This window comes from Chinchilla lanigera, unplaced genomic scaffold, assembly GCF_000276665.1.
Source record: "Chinchilla lanigera isolate Chin_1 unplaced genomic scaffold, ChiLan1.0 scaffold00006, whole genome shotgun sequence".
Classification (NCBI taxonomy): domain Eukaryota; kingdom Metazoa; phylum Chordata; class Mammalia; order Rodentia; family Chinchillidae; genus Chinchilla; species Chinchilla lanigera.
Window position 1 is genome coordinate 28,574,205 of NW_004955407.1, and position 6,389 is coordinate 28,580,593.

The following is a 6,389-nucleotide window of genomic DNA, read 5'->3' on the forward strand; positions in this document are numbered from 1 at the left end:
ATATGAAACTTATGGGATGATTTCCCACAAATTACATCATATAGATACCAGCTCTCTGAGTTTTTGTATTTATAAAATTTCTCCTACTTTTTTTTTTAGATACCAGGAATCGAACTCATGACCTCAGGCTTGCCAGGCAAGCACTTATGCCACTGAGCTATATCCCCAGCCCTCCTACTTTGAATATTGTTGCTTTTCCTTCCAGATTCAAGAACAGTGGGATAAGCGTGTTCCAGGTGAGGAGGAATACCTTCAGGGGAATGAAGGGCAATGTGTGTTTTATGGTAATAAATGTCTTTAAATTTAAGCATTCACTTCATGTAATGCTGTGTCTTCAAAACACTTCATTATACTTCATGTAATGCTATGTCTTCAAAACAACGAAACCCTGGGGGAGCCCTGCTTATTTCTCAGGCCTTACCTGAAGCACCTGGGGCTTTTCCCAACCTTTTTCTGCATGAGAACTTGTCACTTCTTCACTGGACCCTCTGCTGCATACTATTCAATCTTCAGCCAGAAAACATGTGACATGGTTGGGCTTACACCGTGTACATGACTTCATATTTCTCACTAAAGATTATACTTTATTTATCTTTGTGTCTTCATGGTGCCACTTTGCAGGGCCAAAAATAAGTGTTCAGCACACGCCAAACAATGAACAAATAAACACAGAAAGTAGGGGAATAAACAGGAATAATAGAATCAAATAGTCCTGTCTCTGCTTTATGCCAGGTTCCTATAGCAGGCCATACCTATGAAGATATTAAGAAAGTCAAATTTATCTTATCCTAATTGTCTTGTTTTATCTTGAAAAGAAGTGAAGTGCAGGATGTATATTGAAAATAACAGCAGCAATGTACCTACCATGTACCACACATTTTAAATAAACAAGTTTAACTATTACAAGAATCTTTTAAAGTAGACAGCTTGAATAGTCCTTTCACAGGTGAGGGACCCAAGTCACAGAAGGTTGGATAACTTGACTGAGCTCATACACTGTAGGGCTCATATTTGGACTCAGGTTACCTGGCTATAGTCTATGCTTATACCTGTAACATAGACAGGTCTTAATACTGTTGAAAGGGACAGATGGAATTTTCTGGATCCATGATTTTTTAAAAAATAAGCAAGTAATTATAAATCCAAAGTAAACAGTTGTTTTCTTTTTTTTTTTTTTTCCTTTGGTACTGGGAATCAAACTCAGGACCTTGCACTTGCCAGGTGCTGCGCCACTGAGCTATATCCCCAGTGACAGCTGTTTTCTAATGACTTACACAGGCCCTTCTTAAAACACTTCCATATGGGAAGGTACCAATTTCAACTTCACTCAGTAAAACGTCTCCATATTTAACTGATAAAGCCTCAAAATCCTTTCAGGACTGAATCTAGATTTCAGATGTTGCTATTTAAATACTCACCTTCCTTTTTGTTTTCCTTCTTTATTCACATCAAAAACAAAACAAAAGAACACAAAACCAACACAGTAAACTTCTTGTCCTGGAAACATAAATTGAGGCTGTATTAGAAGGTGTTTAGTTACACATCCTCTTCTTTGGACTCTGGAAAACACCGATATTTTGGATATGCTGACACCAAGTCTCCTTGGGCCTCACTCCTTCCCCTCATCATAGACAAAGAAGTGAAAATCAGGACAACCTGTAGCGAGGCCATAGGCGGAGGACACCTGGCGCCCTTCCTCTCATGCTGCTGTTGAGTAGTTCCCACAATGCTAGTTCTACGTTGGGATACAGGCGCCCAGGGAGCCCTGCATTGCTGGTATGTCCTCATCTCTTATCGCAACACCTTTAATGGAGATTTGTGGAGAAGCGACCACCTCCTCTGGGTCTAACAGTGGGCAAAAAAATCTCAAACAAGATTCGTCAGCTATAAGCAAAATAGGAGTAAAATTATCAAGCAGCAGAAGTTCCTGACTTAGGATTATTAAAAAATATGCTAAAGAAAGATAAGCAACTTGAGCAGTTACTAAATATACCAAGCATGCATGAGCCTGAGATATGTGGAGTTATGTGCAGCTGAACAAACAAAATGACTATTTCTGTAGGGACCCAGAGTGTGTGGCACTCTGAGTTTGATGATGCACCTTGCTATTTAAGGAGTCCAGAGCAGATCTTTCTCCTCAAGAGAAAATTGTTTCTAAATGTTTAAATGGATTTTGCAGAAAATGTATCTGTCATGAAAATTAACAATTTAAGATGCCATCAGGATGACACAGCCTAAGAGCCACGCTAAAGCCACGCTTTCTTTAGAAGAAAATGGATATGACTGGGAGTTCAAGGGACTTTTATTTTGTGGGGAAAATCTGGCTTTATTATAATTATAGCAAATTTCAGATAATGGGTGGTTATTAAGATAAGATTACTTTTGAAGTATAATGTGGATTATTTGAGTAGAAAAGATATATATATGTACATATATATTTATATCAGTATTCAAATACATGGCGAAAATTACTGCAAGTATTAAAATTTAAATGGTTGCCATTTAATTAGTGTTTGACGACCTTACTTAAAGTGTTCTACCATGTTGAGAATTACAGTAAAATTTTAAAAATATTGAACAAAGAAATGATACTAAAAGACAGTATCTAGTAAATGCCACAGCTGGTTTGAGTTCATGTTGGACTTCGCATCAGGCAACAGATTTATTGTTTGAGAAGTTAATCTCCCATGTAAAAGATATCTGAGTTGTTTATGAGTTGCTGGTACTTTCTTATACAGCTCTAGTTGTTGCTTTTCTTAGAGAACTGGGAAGTCCCTTTTCACTTTAGCTATGCTCTGAGGCCAGTATTCTACTCTCAAAGACCAGATGGATAATTTCTTTTCTAACTATGGAAGAAAACTGGAGCATAAATGGCAATGAACATAGTGACTTGACAAAAGGATTTTTCTGTACCTGTGCTGTCTGTGTGTGAAACTGTAGTATTTGTAATAGCTTGGTTTGGATACCTGTCAAACTGACTTGGAAAGGAAAACACGTCCTTTGACTTTGGGAGGGGTGTATTTTTAGGGTCGGATGATATGAGAAGGGACCACACAGTATTGAGGTGGTTGACCTCAGATGACCAAAGAGTCTATGCTGAAAACACCAAAACAGCAGCTCACTTTTCAAAAATGGCTAATTTGATAGAAAGAAAACAAAACAAAGCAAAAGCAAAAACAGCACAAAACAAAACACACAGCAGTGAGGAACTCAAAGACTACCAGAAGGGCACTGATGGAATCAAACTTGGAGGAGATCGAAGCTGTGTGGCAGATAATAATTGTAACATTGTTATTTATTTTATACCCATTTTCCCTTTCTAAATAAAAATCTCTGCATTATTCTTTAACGACCACTTAAGAGCATTACAATCAGAACCATGTATTGCTATGCGGATATAAAAAGATAAAATGCCAGCAGTAATGGAATACTATGAATGCAGTGGAAAGAAAAATAATCTACCTGCAATTTTTTAAAAAGTAAAAGTGATTTTTCAGTGTTACTTCAATTTAACTAACAGAGAAAATGAACTTAAAGACAACTACAGAAATAACTGAATGTCAGACTAAAGATGCTTAATTCTCAAAGATATTAATTTTGGGGGAAAGTCTTCTTTAAATGAAAGTACATAAAACAAAATTTGAAGCGTATTTGACATGTTTTATTTTTTATTTTTGGTTTTTCTCCAGTACTCGGAATCGAACTCATGACCTTGCACTTGCCAGGCAGGCACTGTGCCGCTGAGCTAAATCCCCAACCCTTTGATATGTTTTAAAGGCAGTACATTTCAATTTTAGATAGTATATTTTGAATAAACTTTAGGAAGGTGGGAATTTTGGCTTATCATATTTTATTCCCGCCCTTATGTTATGAGGATACTAAACGACAACCTGCTGGCTAAGTGTGGGCTGCTGGCTGTTTTGATAAGAAAAATTTTGTAAATAAAATTTTATTGGAATACTCTCATGTCCATTTGCTTATGTACTGTCTATTCCTGTTTTTGAGCTATAATGGTGAGATTGGGTAGTCTTACAACAGGTAATTTATCTTTGGCTTTGTAAATAAGTTGTAGTGTGACAGGGTCATGCCCTTTGGTTTATGCATGACCTATTCTTGCTTTTGAGTTATAGCTGTGAAATTAGATAGCCTTGACATAGACCATATAACCTGCAGGCTTAAAATGTTTATTAACTTGCTGTTTGCAGAAAAAAATTTGTTGATCCCCATGAAAGGTTATTAAACTTTGTGTATTATTAAGATTTATCACACTCTTGTTCTATAATTGTAATTCCCACATTTTTGTATGATTATATTTAAATGCTCACTGCTAGCTGTCTTTATCATAACTCTGCCAATTCTGAGCTTTATACTTTTATGCTTTTCTAGATTTCATTAAGTAGTTTATATGGCTGAATTTCTTTTATTTTTCATCACATCTTGGATGGCTACTGTGTCTTCCTTAAGAATTAAGTTGATCAGTGTTAGGCACCTGGGTTCCCTCTACCTGATTGGGGCATATTATACCCTAGACCTTGTGTTTACATTGGTCTTCAGTACACAAGATCTGAGGGACTTTATTTCCCCAGAGACATTAGTCTTGTTTGCATCTTCTACTTTTATTTTTTGCCTATTTTTTTTACCTTCCCTGTCAGAAGAGGGAAAAGATAAAATATACATTACATTTGCTTCTGTCTGACCTGCTTGATATATGCTGTATTCTATGGCCTAAGCCCCTTTCAGGAAGAATGATATCTTCTTCATACTTGCATATATATATATATATATATATATATATATATATATATATATATACTTACCTTACATAAGAAGTACTCAGGAACTATTAAATGCATGAATGAAGCACCTTACTCATTAAAGATTATACTTTTCCAATTAGAAAGTTAAAAATTCTAAAGTGAGAATAATAATATCTTACATTTATTTGGTTTGTTTGTATATCTTTATTTTATCCTAATAGTAATCTTTTGAAATAAGAGGAATCCCCAATCTGTAGAGAAACAAAATGAGACTCAGTGGGGTTAGTGATCTTCCCAAAGTAATTCATGTAATAGTTGACAGACTCAGAAGTTGAGTATATGCATATCTGAATCCAAAATTGTTTTCTTTCTAGTCCAATACCAACCCTGGAATTTGGGAAGAGAGACTAAGAGAGCTTCAGTATATTTTAAATGTAGTCTTGCCTATCAGAAAAATTACCTGTCAGGACATAAAAGTCCTTTGGGTGTGTTGTCAGAGACACTAGGTATGATGGTTAATCTTTTTTTGTTTGTTTGTTTTGTTTTGTTTCCCAGTACCGGGAATCGAACTCACGACCTTGCACTTGCCAGGCAGGCTCTGTGCCACTGAGCTAAATCCCCAGCCCCATGATAGTTAATCTTAATTGTCAATTTGATTGGCTTGGGAGACACCTAGGAAACTGGAAGAGCACATTTTGGGTGTGTCTTGGAGGAGTCATGTTGGGAATAACAACTGGTCTCTATTCTCTTCTGGGGCTCTGCTTTCTCTCTGTCTCCTAACTGCCATGGGTTGAGCTGCTTTCCTCCACTGTTCCTGTCTGTTATGCTGCTTCTGCTTTAGAACCAGCCAATCATAATGAAACCCCTGAAACAATGAGTGGAAATAAACCCTTTCTCCCTTAAATTATTTAGGGTAAGTTTTTGTCCCATGGACAGAAAGCTGATTAATACACTTACTACATTAGGGAACTGGAGAGGTAAAAGAAGCTAATAATATACAAATATTTTAAAAGTAGACCTGAGAAATTATTTTCTCAAATTTTTTTCTATGATGGTTGTTGTTCTTGTGGTTGTTGAACATACGTAACAAGAGATGGATATACATAGGGACCCCCACTTGCTCTCTGTGAACAGAAAAGGCAAAGTTAACTCCTATTTCCTTTGTATTGTAGATTTCCTAGATTGTGTGATCACATCAAAATAGTGAAGTACACACTTATTCAGTCTCATACCCCCTAATTGTCATCATTGGGCCAAAATTCCCACAGGAGAAGACAAAGTAATAATTTCAAATGGAAAAACTAACTCCGATAGTGAACAGGGACTAGTACTAAAACTGTCTATAATAGCTGGGCAGAGCAGTGCACTCTGGGAAGTGAGGTAGGAGGCCTGTAAGTTCGAGCCTGCCCTGGCCAATTTAATGATGTAGTGAGACTCTGTTTCAAAAATAAAAAATGGCTGGACATATAGCTCAGTGCAAAGACCCTGGATTCAATCCCAAGTACTTAAGAAAAACTATTTGCAAAAAGAAATCACACTTCAAGTCAAAGTCCATGAAAACTTCACTTTCCATGTCTTAAGCAGGTATCATTTATCTCTATAATCATTACGCCTACAGCACCCTATAATATA